The 20,214-nt window shown below is 41.1% G+C and overlaps 1 protein-coding gene across 2 annotated transcripts in view; it reads left to right on the forward strand.

Annotated features, from left to right (window-relative positions):
- Window positions 1-5,499: 5,499 nt before the first annotated feature.
- The window catches only part of LOC124277350, a 38,827-nt gene continuing 24,112 nt past the window's right edge, over window positions 5,500-20,214 (forward strand). Inside the window, exon 1 of one of the 2 annotated variants that reach the window (XM_046713001.1) lies at window positions 5,500-5,836. The gene's annotated coding sequence lies outside the window, so the exon portion shown is untranslated. The remainder of the gene's footprint in view (window positions 5,837-20,214) is intronic. The other variant, XM_046713002.1, reaches the window with a different exon arrangement.

Raw genomic sequence — 20,214 nt, forward strand, 5'->3', positions numbered from 1 at the left:
GAGGTATGACCTTGATGAAATGTCTTACTCCAACTTAACCAACATGGCTATATAACGATATATTACCTAAACATACTTGTTAAATAGATACATTTAGATACTACATATGTCATATGACAAAAATTCTTTATACGCAGAAACAAAGGAAAAACATTATGAGAAAAAATACCCACGTTAGTAAGATGGGAAATATAGAGGTAGACCAAAACATGGTAGGAGAATACAACCTAGGATACATGTTGTCTTGTACAAAGAGGATCTGCCCAAATCATTAACCAGCCCTTGTAAGGCCATGCGCCAGGCAGGATGATAACAAGTACCATTTATGACTTTCTTTTGGTGTAACAGGGCCGAGGATCGAAACAGTTACGCTCTTTAAGCGGGCGGACTCTCCACTGCACTACATTTATGAAACCCAACAGTGAGTGAGTTCAGTTTTACCCCGCAATTGCAATATTCCAGCAATATCAGCGCGGGGGACACCAGAAATTGACTTCACACATTGTACCCATGTGAGGAATCGAACCCGGGTCTTCGGCGTGACGAGCGAAAGCTTTAACCACTGGGCCACCCCACCGCCCCGAAACCCAACAGCACTGCTATGCTGTTTACAAACCGATGCTCATAACCAGTGCAAATCTTGAATTCGAACTCATCTCAGCACGTACTTACACAGCTAAGGGAGGCAACCCTGCAATGAATGTCTGTGTATATGACCACCATGAGCCTTACTAAAAGAGACGAGAATATCCGATGAAACGCTCCTGATGTTGCAACTGTTGGTTAAATTTATCGTAGATATCGCAGCGATATTCTCCACTGTATCAACTTGCCCACAGCTTGGCGAAAGACGCAAGCGTAATCAATAGACGTGTCGAAGTCCCTGCCTCCAGATCGCTGAGTGATGGGGACTTCAGAATAACATGGTCTTAAAGGCACCACGACGATTAGTAAACATTTTTAATTGAATGCTTTCCCACGAGTCAATGCAGTTCATTCATCACCTCGACGTGCTCATGGGTTTACTTAGATCGAGTTGGGTCGGTTAGTGCACAAGCACAATCGCCATGCAGCAATGTATTCAGTGATATGTGAATGCTACCTGCACACGGTTCTGACTCACTTGACATCAAGACAACGCTTTTTAGTTTTGTATTTACGGATTTGACCGACCAGAGGCAAAAGCCTCAATCATCGTGAACACATTATTTGTCTGATCGTAAATGTGTGACGAGTGACTCTGTCATGTCGGTCGGTGAACATTCCGGAAGTCCATGCAGAGTAATGTCCCTTTTCCCATGACTATCGAACATCTAAGGCAACGGAATTCTTGGTCCTGATTTTGGTTCCTTTAGTATGCCAGATACGTGTGATCGTGGGTTGATTCCAAATGCAACAGTTAGGATTCTTATTTTGTAAACAAAAAGGTTTGAGACTTGCATTCCATATTAAAACTTAACGTCCAGTTCAAATTGGAGTTAGGTCCAACTCACTTATTAGAAATGTGTTAGATTGGAATATGATATTGCTTCTTTACTAACCAACTGCTCGAACACTGCCGATAGGCCCCACCATGCACGTATGCGCCCATCTACTTACACAATCAAACGCTCTCCCAAATAATTCGCAGGGTACCCGTGAAGGTCCGGGTTAGAATATTGATCTTCAGTAACCCATGCTTGTCGTAAGAGGCGACTAACGGGATCGGGTGGTCAGGCTCGCTGACTTGGTTGACACATGTCAACGTATCCCAATTGCATAGATCAATGCTCATGCTATTGATCACTGGATTGTCTGGTCAAGACTCGATTATTTACAAACCGCCGCCATCTTGCTGGAATATTGCTGAGTGCGGCGTAAAACTCAACTCACTCACTCACTAATTCGCAGGTCGGTGGGGTAGCCTAGCTGTTTAAGCGTTCGCTCGTCACGCTGAAGACCCGGGTTCGATTCCTCATATAGGTATAATTTGTGAAGACCTTTTTCTGGTGTCCCCGTCGCGATATATCTGGAATATTGCTAAAAGCAGCGGAAAACCATGCTTATCATCAATTCAACACTTCGCTTGCCCAAACAACAACCTATTCGCTCGCTTCTCTATTCGCTGACTGACTTACTCATTCATCTCTCACCTCACACAAACATCCTCAGTTAAACTGAACGATATATACACTTATCCTCATTTAATTAACAACTTTTAACGACTCACATAAACACACACCTATCAAGATATTCATACTCCACTTACCTCTCCATCAACTGTCTCAGTCATCGACTCACCAACCACTTCAACTCAACCAGCCTATCCACACATCATCTCACCAATCGAATCGCACATGCACTAGCTACTCACCAACCGACTCACCCCCTGATTCACCCAGAGACTCGCACATCGAGATATCGACAACTCGCACATTGTCTCATCGTCTCATTCACAGAGTCAGCTGTAACACCCACTGAAACCAACTTACCGGTTGCACGTCTCATACATCGCTCCGCCCACGTACTCACCCTCAACTCACCCTTCCTTAACGTGTGCATGGAGTGAGTGAGTTGGTTTTACGCTGCTTTTAGCAATATTCCAGCTATACCACGGCTGGGGACACCAGAAATGGGGTTCACACATTGTACCCAAGTAGGGAATCGAACCCGTGTCTTCGGCGTGACGAGCGAACGCTGTAACAACAGTACTAGGCTACTCCACCGCACCGGCATTGACTACACCTGGTTAAAACACACGTCCTGGTGGTCCTGTGATTTCCATCGCGGCGCTTTAAATGCCGTTGTTCTATTGACTTTGATTTTGACTCCATATTTCTCTACTGAGTGCTTCGTGCCAACTTGGTGTTGCATTTCGACCGGGACCATAGACTGTAATTAGTCACCTGGTTGATTAATTATTGATACGCCTCTGTAAGCTGACGAACAGCGGTTACAGACTACACCATGGCGAAGTGTTAGGTCCTATTTTTGATATCCGCAGAATCATTGATCCCAATTGTTTTACTTATTTTTCCTGGAGCTCGAGGTGATGCATTTGCAGCTGACATTGTTAGCTTTACAATATTACAAAAAATGACTGAGTGAGTGGATGAGTAAGTGAGTCTGTGAGTGACCGAGTGGATTTGTACGCCGCTTTCAGCCCTATTCCAACCTTGTGATGTTTTGACTAGGGAGAGATTTTAAGCTCTACCAAACAAAATTAGTGTTACAAAACATTATCTCAGTGATCCATGAGTGAGTGGATGAGCATGTGATTCTGTGAGTGACTGAGTGTATTTTTACACCCTATTCCAACCATGTGATGTTTGTTGACTGCAGTGATCCTTACACCCACATTGGGATTCTTACCAAGAGGGTCAGACGGTGGTTCCAACCAATGGCCAGAATCATTGGCTTCTTAATTTTGGACAAGGGTAATGCTGTCGCATGAACGCTCCTGTGCCGAGTTGTTTCTGTTTGTGGTGCCAGGATTTGTGATGAAAATAACGTGCTCACCTTCCTGAGTCAATTTAGGTTTGAATACATGACACGTTTTATGGATAAAGTACTTCAATTTAGGTTTACCTCTCACAATGATTTGATGTTATTATGATCTAACTGGTCAGCAGGCATCGATCCTGAAACAGCAAAGGGGGATAACTCTGATAAGTAATACAACGTCACAGACACGAAAGCGTCAGCTAAAATAAATAATTATAGTGAGTGAGTTCGTATGGTTTTACGCCGATGTTAGCAATATTCCAGAAATACCACGGCGGGGAACACCAGAAATGGGCTTCACACACAGTACCCATGTGGGGAATCGAACCCGGGTCTTCGGCGTGACTAGTGAACGCTTTAACAACAGTACTATGCTACTCCAGCGCCAATGCAGGGTCTACACCTGACCGGTTAAGACACACGTCCTCGTGGTCCTGTGATTTCCATCCTGGCCCTTTAAATACCGTTGTTAAATACCGAACGCTTCAACCAATAGGCTACCCCACCGCCCCTTAAATAATTATAAACATAGCCATATGCTTATGAGGTTCCCCTGCGTCCCTGTCGGGATTGTTCCACATAATATCAAACACAAATGTTTTGGTGTACAGACCACTGTTATATATCTCAGGGGTGGAAATAACTTTAAAATTGCTAGTGTACACCGGTACAGTGGCACATGTAAAATCACTTACCCTGATAATTTTTCCTCTATACCGGCCGAGTTTCTTGTTGATTTAAATAAACAACATAATTAACATTGGAAAGTCAACTGGACATTGGTACAGCGTGATATACAAATTTGCTTGCCCGACTGGAAAAACACTGGACTCGGACGTCGGGCAACGGGTTATTACCATCCCTGTATCTGTAGTATTGCTGAGTGTGACCAACAAACTGACAAGTCTGTTTTAGAAAGTTATTTATGAACAGTCATTAATGAACAGTATACTTAATGCATGTTTCTAGCTCTACTTGTATTGTTCCATTCTTATGGCATATATATTCCTTCAGTCCACCTATTAATCATTCAAATTGTCATGTTCCGGACATCTTTGTCAGAACTTTATGTTTCACTGTGAGACATGTATGTAACAGTGTGCAAAATAACTGAAATATCCAGGCTATTTCTTATTTGCTAACCCGTGAAGGTCTGGGTTAGAATTGGTCTTCAGCAACCCATGCTTGTAGTAAGAGGCGATTAACGGGTTCGGGTGGTCAGGATCGCTGATTGGTTGACACATGTCACCGTATCCCAAATGCGTAGAACGATGCTCATGATGTCAGTCACTGGATTGTCTGGTCCAGACTCGATTATTTGCAGACCGCTGTCATGTTGCTGGAATATTGCTGAGTGTGACGTTAAAGACCAAACCAACAAATATAATTTGCTCTATTCTCTAATTATTTATTTTAAAAATGCATTATTATTGCGATCAGTTTTCAAATTGAAAAGCTGTCCATTCAACAAGAGGATTGAATTGACTTCTTAAAGACATCACCGTAGACTAATTATGCTGGGATTGGAAGCCCCAAAATAAACACTTTGGATTTCTCTCTATTTTAATCATTTCAGACTCTGGGAAATTGTCCGTTATCATAATTTTTAGTCTTTCTGTGATGTTAAATGAAAAGTTTTCAGTAAATTTGAAAAATATATGAAATAAATAAGCATTTCGTAAAATTGCCACAGTAAAAATTCCAGTCCATTTTACACACTGACTGTAACATATACAGCGCATAAACACACGCCATGGCGTTCCACTTAGGGACGAGTGCCACAGAACAAAGCACTATTACGAAACAATGCAGCTGATTATGTACACTACTTGGTGCACAGAATGCCAATGTCATTACGCCTCACATATCGACATGCTGTCATCACCTCCCCCACCCCTGCCTGTTCAGCCTTGCTCACTGTCACGTGATAATCGCCGCCATCTTGCAAGCCGTATCGATCGTCTCATTATCCAAAGTCGAAAGACTCTACCATGTGAAATTGGGTCAACCACAAACAAAGCGCTCGCATAGAATCTCATAAAACCAGCCTAGACCCTACTCTTTGTTCTGGATCTTACCCATTCATTCATGTAACGGTTGATTCGTATCGGAAACTGATGACCAACTTACGATTCCAGCACGTTCTGTGTGATTGTGTAGCAATGACACATCACCCAGCTCCACCCCCCGCTGCAATTATGGACTATTCTGGCACTTTCCAGCGAATTATTGTAATGAATGTTTTTTAGTTTACATCCCAACTTCCTGCTCTGGAAAACGTGCAAGAGAACAGAGATCTTTGGAAGCCGTGTCAAGGTTTCAGCACGTGACAAGAGACTAAGGATGTAAGTCGGTAAGTCAATCGTTTGTAACCAATATGGCTGCAATCGCGCCGTTGGAAACTATCAAATATGAACATTTGTGATTATGACGCCAACAGGCGTGACTGCGTGTGTAGCCTTGAGTTTGGGCATCATGATTAGGAGGTCATGTGCATGACTCTATTCAAAGCGTTAAAAACTCAGATTGTTTAATATTTGCATGGTGTTTTATTCTTGCATTCGGGTCTTCTATTGTTTTACAAAATGATACCTTGTTCCATTGTGTTCAGAGGAAAAGATATTAATGGGCAGATAGCACGTATTTTCCGGATGCCTGATTACTAATAAAGTTGGACATTCTTGTTTCAGTATCTTAATAATTCTATGACATTTCAAGTTAATTGTTCCGAAAACTTTTTTTGATTGACGAAAACGTATTCACGAAACTTTTAAAAGCAATATCTTTTGACACGTGTACATGACAGTTGACGTTGTTTATGCAACGTGGCATGTGCCTCTTGAGAATCACGTGTATGTTCTTAAAGACGTTTGAGTGAGTGAGAGAGAGGGAAAGGTTGGACTCCTCTTTGAAAGATTTTTCAGTTATATTCCATGTGTCAGCGTAAACTTTAGGGGAGAGGGGCGGTGGAATAGCACGGTGGTTAATGCGTTCCCTCTTCACGCCGAAGACCGGGGATCGATTCTTAACATGGGTACAATGTGTGGAACCCATTTCTGGTGTCCCAACCGTGTTATTTTTTGGGTATTGTTAGAAGTGGCGAATAATCATACTCACTCACTTGGCTTTTACAGCTCGACTTCAACAAACACTAACTGCAATATAATACTCATACGCTCATTCAGTGGTGAATATTGGTGAATCTAATGATTTTTACATACGTGTATTGTGATTGAGGAATATTTCTGGTTTAAGACAGGTTGCTGTAAACTTGGTTAAACCTTTACAATGAAAATTTTTTTATACATTGGGACGGGTACTTAGAAACTCGTTATCCCAGACACCGCTCTGTCTGGAAGACCCCGAACGTACATTTTAGGCAAAGGACGTTACCTTTGACTGTTTAACTGGACAATTTCATTTGAAACAGATACCGTCAAGAATAACGAGGTTTCGGAGTACTGCACTGTGGCGTTATATAAAACCACTCATTTTTTGCATGCACATTGTTTTGAATGGTGTTTTTTGCCAGTAAGACAGGATATGCTATAGTGAACATTAGGTGTCATCACTGATTTTCAGTTATCCATTCAGATCCTTTTTACCACTATCTTGCCCTTTACTACAATGGAATCCTATTTTGTGGGGCACGTTGTGAGTGGCAGTTGTCTCGTGTAGGACAGGGCATGCTATAGTGAACACCTGGTGTCATCACTGATTTTCAGTCATCCATTCGATAGTGGAATCTGTTTGAATAGATAATCGATACTGGTTATTTGCTGACGTTGACGTATTGCACTTCATTGTATAGCATTTCTCTTGTTTTGTTTTCGGCGTGTTGAGTATTTTTGCATGTATGAGGCGGTGTGCCGAGGTCCTTATTTCTGTATTTCATTGATATCATGGTTTTATTCAAGAGTTATTCCGAGTCGCAACAGCTGTTGATCGATCTTATCATCTGACTGGAGAATATAGAGGCCAAGGGTTGGCACCGCTGACCAATGCACTGTTTCAAATGGTGGCAGCGAAACTCGCTGACCCTTCAATTCCCTCTGCGGTTTTAGTCAAACTCAAAATAACAGACAATTAATTTCATTGCACCTTGTCATGAAATAAAATCGATGACAAGAGCTTTTATCGGCTGCAAGATCACACTATGTTACGTTGACATAACGACTGGTGATAGGGGGTAGCATGGGGTGTGTGTAGGGCCTGGGGGAAGGGATAGTGGAAGGGAATATGCCGGAATATGTTTTATGCCGCTCTGAGCACTGAAACAGCTAATCCCGTTATGGTGCGCGACACTAGCAATGAGTCGGTAACATTAGCAACGATTCACGCTGTTAAAATCCACAACGTACATTATCTATGGAGGTTATTTTCACTGCTCTGATTCTGTTCATGCACCGCTAAATATTACTATTACTACTATAATATTACCAATATTACCAATATTACCAGAATGTGCACGGGGTAATATTTCAACCATATCAGTAACTATAGTTTTGGCCATTATCAGAATTGACGAGCACCAGTCGCTTTTGCAAACAACTAAGTACAGTAGTCGTTTATAGAATTTACGAATAGTGTTGATATGTTATATCGCCACCATCATTTAAGATCATCGTGTTGTTCATTCCGATTTTTATTAGTGTATAAATAATGTAAACATAACCGATAAATCATGTGTATTATTAGCCAACTGCAATTTAGTATCAAGAAAAATCCATTTGATGGTTACACAGAATGACGTATTGCTGCTAAAGCGGAAGGTTAGTGAGTGAGTATGTTTTTACGCCGCTTTTAGCAATATTCCAGAATATCATGGCGGGGTCACCATAATTGGGCTTCACACATTGTACCCATGAGGGGAATCGAACCAGGGTCTTCGGCGTGACGAGCGAACGCTTTAACCACTAGGCTACCCCAGCGGCCCTAAAGCAAAAGAAAATGCCCAGTAAATCGGTATTTTTTAGAACGTTTTTAAGAATAAGTAACGATTAATCACGAGAGCGTACGTTATTCTTTATCTACGTGTTGGATACGGTTGTATTTTCCAGTCCGTACGTATTTGACTGGTTTCTGTCCCTACAATACGCCGATGCTATCTATCTGGAGCTCCGCGCCGACCGACACTCGTCATTATTAACCATCCGATGTCTATTTTGGGCAGCTCTTACGGCAACCAGACTGGGTTATCATGGATTATTAAAGCACCACTGACAGAAGGCCAGTGAAAACATAACTACTGTCAGGGATCATGATGACACTGATGACAGATACTGAAAACATGAAATTATTCAGAAATTTTGAAAATGTATTACCGAAATAATAGTAAAAACATTATGTATTATCACAGATTATGGAAATATGAAAGACAGAAAGCAGGGCTCCAGATAATTTTTCAACATCCGGGGTATGTACTCCTTATTCTTTCAATACAGGAGTACTGGAAAACCTTAAGAGTACGTTTAGAGTACATAATGGATTTTAATGGAGTATCAGTAATCTTGTGTTTCGTTTCAAAGATGCACCACACCATTGCTACTCTTGTGTACACAGGTCGATAAACAATAAAACAATACTTTTTCAGATAAATACGTCTGCAAATGATTCTAAGATTGTACACCAATGCTGTGGTGTGTATCTGCTACGTTTCCTAAATTAAATCCTACCGTGTCGTGCATATTTTTTATCAGTACATACGCCGATACTGCAGTTATCTGGAGCCCTGCAGAAAGGATAGTCAAAACTGGATAGTCCGAAATGATGAAATTAGTACTTGCGGAAAGGAAAGTGGAAACATAACCTTTGGCAACGATTATGCAAAATTGATGTAAGAGAGGGTGAAAACATAACGGACAGTTATTGTCATACCATATTAAAACAAGATGATGCTTTGTCAGTATGGGTAAATTAACGAAATGCAACACAACTGTTCTCCCAAGCTGTACTCATGTGCGCTGTGATACAAACGCGTGATGAATCATTGCGAAAGTGTTCTGACGGTGGGCACAATGTGTGAAGCCCATTTGTGGTGTCCTCAGCCGTGCTTTTGCTGGATTATTGCTAAAAGCGGCGTAAAACCACACTCACTCTCTGTTCTGACAGTGATGACTGAAATGCGATACTGATTGCTAGTCGATACCTTGAGCCAGTGTCCTCCAGTTAATCCTAACTAAACAGACCCGAGAAGATCTGGGTTAGAATTGGTCTTCAGTAACCCATGCTTGTCGTAAGAGGCGACTAACGGGATCGGGTGGTCAGGCTCACTGACTTGGTTGACACATGTCAACGTATCCCAATTGCGTAAATCGATGCCCATGCTGTTGATCACTGGATTGCCTGGTCCAGACTCGATTATTTACAGACCGCCGCCATATAGTTAGAATATTGCTGAGTGCGGCGGTAAACAACAAGCCAACCGACCTCACTTAACGGGTGGTAGTGCAGCCCCGTTTGGACCCGGGTTCGACACATGGGACCAGTGTGTCTCATCTCTCATCGTAACATAAGGGGCAATAGGGCAGCCCAGTGACAAAGGTCTTCAGTCCTTACACCGAAGACCCGGGTTCGATACTTTGGATACCATTGTCCCTCCATTCATATCCACATAAGGGGCGGTAGGGCAGTCCATTGATAAAGGCGTTCACTCGTCACGTCAAGACTCCGGGTTCGATTCTTTGGACCAGTGTCCCTCCAGTCACATCCCAACATAAGGGGCGGTAGGGCAGTCCAGTGATAAAGGCGTTCACTCGTCACGCCAAGACTCCGGGTTCGATACTTTGAACTGGTGTCCCTCAAGTCAAATCCCGACGTAAGGGGCGGTAGGGCAGCCCAGTGATATAAGTACAGTCGCACTCCGTTGTTGACCTACGTTAATACTTCGATTTATCCAATGTTCGACACAATAGCAAAACAACTCTTCTATACGGAATGCTTAAGGGTCAAGCTTTTATTTCGTACGTTCGACACATCAAAGGCCGACAGAATAGTGTTTGACTGTAATTTAGAGTTAACAAATTTAAGATTTAAACTTTTAAATAGACAACGTTTGATCTGCATAGCGTTGCAGGGGGGTATAACAGCGATTGACGTCGCGTTTGAGATTATGGCACTTATACAGCTATGTGTGCGTTCGTGTCTGTCTTTACAAGCTCGGACATACGCTTCTGTTTAACGGTGCTATCCTATTGCGCAATAATTTCGGATCATATAACATGGCACCCCAGCTTATACCAATAATACTGACTGTGCGAATCTTTATTTGATACCCAGCACCATCCCCAGTACCATGGTCTTTAGATGACTTTAGGCATCTAAAAACCGATCTCCCCGGGCAGTCACGCTATCCACCACGTCTTGCACCATACAAAAATCTCTTTAGCCAACTGCAAGAGAGCGCAGAGGTTAGTTCGTTTAAACTGTTACGTGCCAAACTTTTGACTTTCGTCTTTGCACCTATGGTAACGGGGGCAAAAGAGGCCACCTATTGCAATAGATCAAGTTTTTCTCTTTGAGAGTGAGTGAGTATAGTTTTACGCCGCACTCAACTCTCTTCCAGCTATATGGCGGCGGTTTGTAAATAATCGAGTCTGGACCAGACAATCCAGTGATCAACAGCATGAGCATCGATCTGCGCAATTGGGAACCGATGACATGTGTCAACTAAGTCAGCGACCCTGACCACCCGATCCCGTTAGTCGCCTCTTACGACGAGCATGGGTTATTGAAGATCAATTATAACCCGGATCTTCTCGGGTCCAATTTGGTGTCATTTCTGATATTCTGTATTCACATCTACTGTTTTACCTCTATCGTATGTCTACCGACTTAGACCCAAACCGTTTCAGCGGATAATCGAGATTGGTTCTTCTCGAACGTTAACGTTTCAATTATATTAATTGACCTTAAATTGCACTGTCGAATAAGAGAAAACTACGTATGTCGAATTACAATTAACTTCGTTTCAGCCGATTACTTGCATTATACTACTTCGTTATTTTCTGTGTTGAATATGCACGTATTACATTTCTATTAACTGACCTTAAATAACACTGTCGAACAATAGCAAACTGCAATGTCGAATGATTACAATGGACTTTAAGCCGATTATTCGTATTATACTTCGTTTTTTTCTGTGTTGAGTATACACGTATTACAATATCGATGTCGATAAACGTCGGAAATATAGTTTCATTAGGTTCACAACTCCCTTCACTTGCACAATACGGCATCAGCCTGCCTATTCCCCTGGTTTAATTGTCCATGCCTTGGGATCTCTAGAACGGAAACACGTCAACCGACGTGCGTTGAATTCAGTTGGGTCTATTTCAATAGAAAATACAAGTGTTGAAAATGTTTCCTGCTCTTCATCAAAGTCGACATGTTCTCGACATTTTCTCCTCATCTGGCACTTCATCTAAATGCCAATATGCTGCTGCTCCCCCAGCCCTCCCCATCCCTTCCCCAGCCCTCCCCCCTTGATCGACAATGTGCATTTGCCGATGTAAATGTAGCGCAGTCTATCAGCTGGTGTCCGCCCGGGTAGAACACTGGCCCGGCCCGGAGTCAACTTTGCCTATAACTACTTCAGCCGTAACACCAAATCAATGCACATTTCATGGGTATTTTCCCTTCTCTGTTTGTATCATTTACATGGGGAACATACCGGTAATCTTAGACACTGAAAACAGGGAATCGACCGGCTCCCCTGGTCCATTTCAGGTCAACTATCCTCTGAGTAATGTTACGTGAAACAGGTCGAGAATACTTAACTTCAATTTTCTACGTGACTGAAAATTGTGAGCATACGCCATTGCCTGCTTGTCCGACGCCCGGCGCCTGGCGTTTGACGTCAGGGATATGTAAACATATTCTCTTCAGGAACCTGTGAAACTGAGCCTTCACATGTCCGTCAACAATGATATCTGCTTTTGTTTAAGAGGTTCGATTCTATTTCTCAAAATGGCCGTCGCGATATAGCTTCACCTACAGCATTGATGGTCAGGCTCGCTGACTTGGTTGACACGTGTCATCGTATCTCAATTGCGTAGATCGATGGTCATGCTGTTGATCATTGGATTGTCTGGTCCTGACTCGATGTTGTACAGACCCCCGACATATAGCTGGAATATTGCTGAGTGCGGCGTAAAACAACAAACAAGTCATATAATAAGATGCAATTTCGAGTCTCACTTGCGACGTATTTTCCTTAATTTGGAGTGCTGATGTAAAGATAGAGATAAAGTTCTGTGAATTTCTTCTAGCTTCACTTTCGTGAAGAACAATGGATTGTTAATACACAGCAAAAGAGTGACGTCATAGATGTGTCATAATCTATACTGTACTTGCCAGCTTGGGGTAGCTGAACACTGTAAGGTGTGTTACTTCTTGTTCAACGTGTTAGGTTAAAGTCCCCAGTAATTGTGCTGACAATATTATAAACTATTGGTTACATATCCAGGTGAGCCGCAAGCCGTTCATTCTTTCAGCAGAATCCTTTTGTAATCGTTGATAATTGTTAGTGAGATAGGTGACCGTCAGCATTGTAGTGATAGTGATGCAATTATGATGAAGATAATGATGGTGGTTGTTATGATGATGATGTGATACAGTACGATGCGATGATGGTGGTGTTAATGATGCGATATGATGTGATGTGGTGGTAGTAATGATGATGATGATGATGGTGGTGGTGGTGGTGGGTATGATTATGAGGATGGCGAGGATGTGATGATGATGATGATGATGATGATGGCGATGAAAATGATGATGGTGGTGGTGATGTGGTAATGATAATGATGATGATGGCGATGAAGATGGTGGTGATGACGTGATGTGATTTGGTGGTAATTATGATGATGATGATGATGGCGATGTAGATGATGATGGTGGTGGTGATGATGTGATGTGATGTGGTGGTAATGATGATGATGGTGGTGATGATGATGGTGGTGATGATGTGATGTGACTTGGTGGTAATGATGATGATGATGGCGATGAAGATGATGATGGTGGTGTGAAGATGTGATCTGATGTGGTAATGATTATGATGATGATGATGGCGATGATGATGGTGGTGATGATGTGATGTGATTTGGTGGTAATGATGATGCTGATGATGGCGATGAAGATGATGATGGTGGTGGTGATGATGATGATGTGATGTGGTGGTAATGATGATGATGATGATGATGATGGCGATTATGATGGTGGTGATGATGTGATGTGATTTGGTGGTAATGATGATGATAATGGCGATGAAGATGATGATGGTGGTGGTGATGATGTGATGGCGATGAAGATGGTGGTGATGACGTGATGTGATTTGGTGGTAATGATGATGATGATGATGATGGCGATGAAGATGATGATGATGGTGGTGGTGATGATGTGATGTGATGATGATGATGATGATGGCGATGATGATGGTGGTGATGATGTGATGTGATTTGGTGGTTATGATGATGATGATAGCGATGATGATGGTGGTGATGATGTGATGTGATTTGGTGGTAATGATGATGATGATGATGGCGATGAAGATGATGATGGTGGTGTGAAGATGTGATGTGATGTGGTGGTAATGATTATGATGATGATGATGGCTATGATGATGGTGGTGTGATGATGTGATGTGATTTGGTGGTGATGATGGTGGTGATGGCGATGCAGATGATGATGGTGGTGGTGATGATGTGATGTGGTGGTAATGATGATGATGGCGATGATGATGGTGGTGGTGATGATGTGATGTGATTTGGTGGTAATGATGATGATGATGATGGCGATGGCGATGATGATGGTGGTGATGATGTGATGTGATTTGGTGGTAATGATGATGGTGGTGATGGCGATGCAGATGATGATGGTGGTGGTGATGATGTGATGTGGTGGTAATGATGATGATGGTGGTGATGATGTGATGTGGTGGTAATGATGATGATGGCGATGATGATGGTGGTGTGGATGATGATGATGATGATGATGATGATGTGAAAAAGAAATTACAATTCGATTCAATCAGAATAATTTCGATTCAAGTCCAACATATTGAATAACCGTTCCTAGTCTTTGAATGTCGTGTTTATAATGAGTGGGCACAGTTAATCATCTACAAGTCGTCGAAAGTAATTGAATACCGTCAGAAACAATGAAAGGTGGGGAGGTGTGGGGCACGGAATGTGAGCAGAAATGCCCTCACAAACAACAAACGCCGGCATGTACAAAAGACCACTTTGCAGACGCTGATGAAATCAGTCGATAAGCATCGCTAAAAACAAACGCATTCAATCTTGGCGGAAATGCTCTTTTAATCGATCACGGAAATTTTAGAATCAATTTTTGGACCCTTGATAAATATTTAACAAGTCGAAAGCATAACTCTTTCAACCTTCATTCCGCTAACAACCGACATATTCTTTGTTTCGGTAACAATACTGGGTGCCCTTTTGGGACAATTACGTTTTCTTTGTGTCGAGTTGGTCAAAGAATAGGAATTGTTTGAACCATACACTATACACACTCTTTCCCACCGCGTTACAGTGAAGCACTGAGGTACCGTATACTAATCAATAAACAGAGGTACATTAGCCGACGTAATATGCAAATGTTGTTGGGCATTAATACAGCGATCAGAAGAAGATTAACTGTCGTCTCCAAGTAATCGTGGTGTGATGAAAACGGAAATAAATTAGATGTGGTGCGGTATTTACGATAGCTGTGAAAACCTCATTTAATTATCAGAGATGATAAAATGTGTATATTTTGTCGTTAAAGGAAAATCTGCTCCGTTCATTGCTCGCCACTGCGTCAGTAATTGAGATGATTGTAGGATGAAGACTGCGGTGTTCTTCCGTAGATCTTTATCGAAAAAAAAAAGGTTTTCATTTTGTGGGTGAAAATGTTCATTAAACTTTAAGTCTGCTTTCTCTGCCGAGACAGAAAATCGATTTAGCTGTAATAAAATCAAGGACAAGGGGCTATTACGTTGTTAGAAGGTAACAATATAATGTTCAAGCTTATACTACAAAGGCTGTCAAATGATTCGTCTTTAAGAAAAGTGAGACGTGTGGATGATGTTTTAAATCTTAGGTTCTCACGAAACGCCAGGCTTAGTATCCAGTTTTAGAATTGATTATTTTGGAATAAACCTTTTAACCATAATTAATTTTTTAGCCCTATTAAAAAAACTCATGTTTTTAATATTTTAACAGAATTCAAATTGAGATGAAATGTGAGTTTTCTTTTGCATGTTTATGAAATTTGTTACTTTCAAATACAATTTGAAGTGTTTATCTCGATATGATATGAATATTGCAGAACAAAATCTTGTGCCTTTGTACATCAATTGAATATCATTGCTGTGTTATTGTGGTATGGCTTGGAGCAAACAATTGATCATTGATATGTATAATCAGGGTCAAACTGACATCATCTCAGACGGGCGGTGGGGTAGCCTAGTGGTTAAAGAGTTCGCTTGTCACGCCGAAGAACGGGTTCGCTTCCCCTCATGGGTACAATGTGTGAAGCCCGTTTCTGGTGTCCCCCAGCCGTGATATTGCTGGAATACTGCTAAAAGTTGCGTAAAACCATACTGACTCTGTATGTAGCAGCGATACCCATTACCATTGTGACCCGCAAATCCTCAGTTTGGTGAGTGAGTTTAGTTTTACGCCGCTTTTAGCAATATTTCAGCAATATCACGGCGGGTGACAGCAGAAATGGGCTTCACACATTGTACCCATGTGGGAAATCGAATGCGGGTTTTCGGCTTGACGAGCGGAAGCTTTAACCACTAGGCTACCCCACCGCCCCCAGTTTGTTAGAACGGGATACGAAGGGTATCATTTGCATCGATATACCTACGTTTATCCGATGGACTACGGTTTAACAGTGACATGGGACTAATATAATAAACTGACGGTCAACAGAAAGTTACTGTTCTTTAAGTATATATCTATGAATGACTGTGGCTACAAATCGAAAACAAAAAATGGTTATTCGATAGTGATGCATTTTAAACAGGTATCACTTATTTTTTTAAAACTTGTGTCGGTGACCAATTTAAACCTCGTAACCAACGTTTTTAATCTTTTGGTCAAACCCTGTTTACAACTTTCATTGGCCAAGCATGTTCGTTATAGTGCAGTGGCTTAGGGTGAAAATAGATACTTGGCGGACTAAGGCATGACACTTTGCACAGTGCTGGGGAATATCATGATAAAACTTTTTTTGGGGGGGTGCCCGATTTTTGGGGCCCATTTTTCTAAATGAAAAATCCAAGATGGCGTCCAAGATGGCCGCCAAAAATATAAGATTTACAATTCTAACACTATATGACTTTCCCCCTCTGGATTATAGCAGAAAACCTTGCACAGGCCTAGGGAACATCATAATAAAACATTTTTGGGGTGTGCCCGATATTTTGGGCCCATTTTCCGAAAAATCCAAGATGGCCGCCAAAAATCAAGGATTTCCAATTCTATCACTATGTGACTTTTCCCTGCTTGATTAAAGCAGAAAAAACCTTGCACGGTGCTAGGGAACTTCATGGTTATAACATATTTTTGGGGGTGTGCCCCGTTTTATGGGCCTATTTCATCAAATGGGCCAAAAATCAAAGAGTTCTGAAGTACCAGAATAGTCGCCGACTATAAAAAATCTTCTTTTGTTGCAATATGTGAGATATATTCGTCGTTCAAAGGGCTATTTCTAATACTTTCAAGAAATATAACAAACAAGATTTATATTTAGTAGTAAAAAACATAATTCATACTACAAAAAGAAAGAAAATAATTCAATAAAAGTTAATGTTTTGATAAGTCACGTGACATCATTTTCTCAAACATCGATCTCTGTGATTCTGAAGTCTCTTTTAACAGTTCCCATTGAAGTTACGGAGCGATGTGCATAGAAGTTGAGAAGATTTACAAATGCACTTCTTTGAGCATAGAAGTTGAGACTTGCAGCCTCAGATAAGTTCTCGACAACTTTGTGAAGCTTCTGGCAATGTCATGCAGACCGGTCGCCATGCGTTGTTGCCCCTTGTCCAGCCAAACAAATCTGGCTCTGGTGCTTTCTGTCTGGGAAGTAAACAAGTAAGCGATATGCTGGCCTGGTACAAGCTCCTCTGTGTGTGCTGTAGCAGAGCATCCTGAGTGGGAGGAATGTTCTGGATCAACTTGATCTTTCGGCCGCTGCAGAACATCTCTTCTCGCAGTTCGTTGACTATGTCAAAAATTGTAAATCTTTGAATTTTGGCGGCCATCTTGGACTTTGCAAAGTTTCATGCTTTAGTCCGGCGTGTAATGATCGACCTCAAAATCGGACCTAAGCCACTGCAGTATTAAAAGTGAGTGAGTGAGTGAGTAGGGTTTTACGCCTCTTTTCACAATATTCCAGCAATATCACGGCGGTGGACACCAGAAATGGGCTTCACACTTTACCCATGTGGGGAATCGAACCCGGGTCTTCAGCGTGACGAGCGGACGCTTTAACCATTACACTACCCCACCACCCCGAGAATATAAAGAGAATCGGAACAAAATACGTGAACATAGACCTAACAAAGCCGAGTTCATATGTTATTAAGCTGAGTTGGCATTGGAATATAAACCCTTCCCGTGGACTCATAAATGTCATCCGTCAGATTCAGCTATGTATAATCCACACAACATTCCCACACTGGAAGTACCCTCAAACTCTGTTACTAATACATCACTCATTTGTCCCGCATCTCGATGCGATTACGTACTTACAGCGGATAAATGAATATCATTGTCACTGTTTATAGCTGTCCCCGTTCATTTCTATAATGTAATAGACAAACCAACATTTTTTGTTGATATATATATGTGTCCGAATTAGGTCACGACGGTAAGCTTGCTCATGTCTCTACGGTGAAATGTTATATTTAGGAATAATTTCTAGACTAAATAAGTAATCATAACAGGTCGTTTATTAAAAAAAAACCTGACGTTTATATATAATCATGCCAATAATGGTTGTCACCCCCTTCAAATTTGTTTATTGGTGTGGGGTGTGGGGCTGGGATGGGGAGGGGGATGACAACCATTACTGGCATGAGTATATATGCCGTAGGGGAAGGCTAGCGCTGTCAAGCCGATGACATGACATTTTTAAAGATTAACTCAGGGGCCATGATCCACAAAGCATTCGCAGCACTACGTCATTCGTAAACCTATGGTAAACTATAGAGTTACGACAGATCGTAACGTTACGTGGATCAGGACCCTGGACCGATGATGATTAAATCCAGGTGGCAATTAAAACATAGCAATTTGTAAAATAATATTATAGATTCATTATACGATTCTTGTTTGTGTCACGAAATGTGGCTGACATATTATTGCGACACAATAGTTATGACACAGATGTTTGTGAAATGAATGCGTAGTATTGAATAGCATATCACTTCCCTCAGATTATGCATCTATATTCCACATGCTATAGCCTGGTTTGTCATGCGGTGCCCGTTTTATTACATATTTCCATACTCACATCCGTTGCTCGTAAACAGAATATACATTGTAAGCCCTGGGACCGTGAACATATGTTGAATACACATTGATAACATTGATATTTATTTGTAACTATTTTTTTACATCGTAACAGAATCCGATATTCACACCGAAGCGGAACACGTGCTTTACAAAATTTAAATGGTACTGAATCCTTTTTTCCAGACTGGATCCTATATTCTCACTGATACAAAGTCTTATATTTTGATACTAAATCCTGTATTCTCGCTGATACAAAATTCTATATTCTCGCTGAAACTAAATCCTATATTCTCGCTGATACTAAATTCTATATTCTCGCTGAAACTAAATTCTATGTTCTCGCTGATACTAAATCCTATATTCTCGCTGATACTAATTCTATATTCTCGCTGATACTAAATCCTATATTCTCGCTGATACTAAATTCTATATTCTCGGTGAAACTAAATTCTATATTCTCGCTGATACTACATTCTATTTTCTCACTGACTCTGAGTCCTATATTCTTACAGACAATGAAAATCAGTACTCAATTCACGCTGATACTGAATCCTTTATTGTTACTGAATCCTATATTGAAATTGATTCTGATTCTTACATTCAAACTGATACTGAATCCCATGTTTACGTTGAAGCTCAATCCTCAATCCTAATTCTCTCTGATACTGAGGAATATGTCCATACTTTTACCGAATCCTGTATATATATAAACTGAATCCTAATTGGTATTACCTTGATATTGAATGCTGTAAAGCATAAATTTTATATCTAAACTAATATCGGGTTACATATGATGTTTGGTAATCTGAACTGATACTTAATTCTCTACTTTGACGACAGGTTTTATATTATACACATGTTCTTTTTCAACGTTGGATTTGTTCTCGACACGATATGGCTGAAATAGTGCCGATGTGACGTTAAATATTAACTCACTCACGCACTCACTTAATTCTCTGTCTAGTCTGATACTGAAGCCTGTATAAACTGATGCCGACTCCCGTATTTAAACTATATCTAAACTTATACAAAATCTTCCTATCTAAACTAATACTTAATCCCATATCCAAACTGATACTGATTCTAAATCTAACCTTATACTCAGTGATATATCTAAACTGATATATGTTTCTATATCTGGACTGACATCAAATCCTATGTCTAAACTGATACTGAATTCCATATCTAATGTGATACTGAATCC

The sequence above is a fragment of the Haliotis rubra genome, unplaced genomic scaffold, assembly GCF_003918875.1.
Source record: "Haliotis rubra isolate DU_JTF1 unplaced genomic scaffold, ASM391887v1 Scf220, whole genome shotgun sequence".
Lineage (NCBI taxonomy): Eukaryota > Metazoa > Mollusca > Gastropoda > Lepetellida > Haliotidae > Haliotis > Haliotis rubra.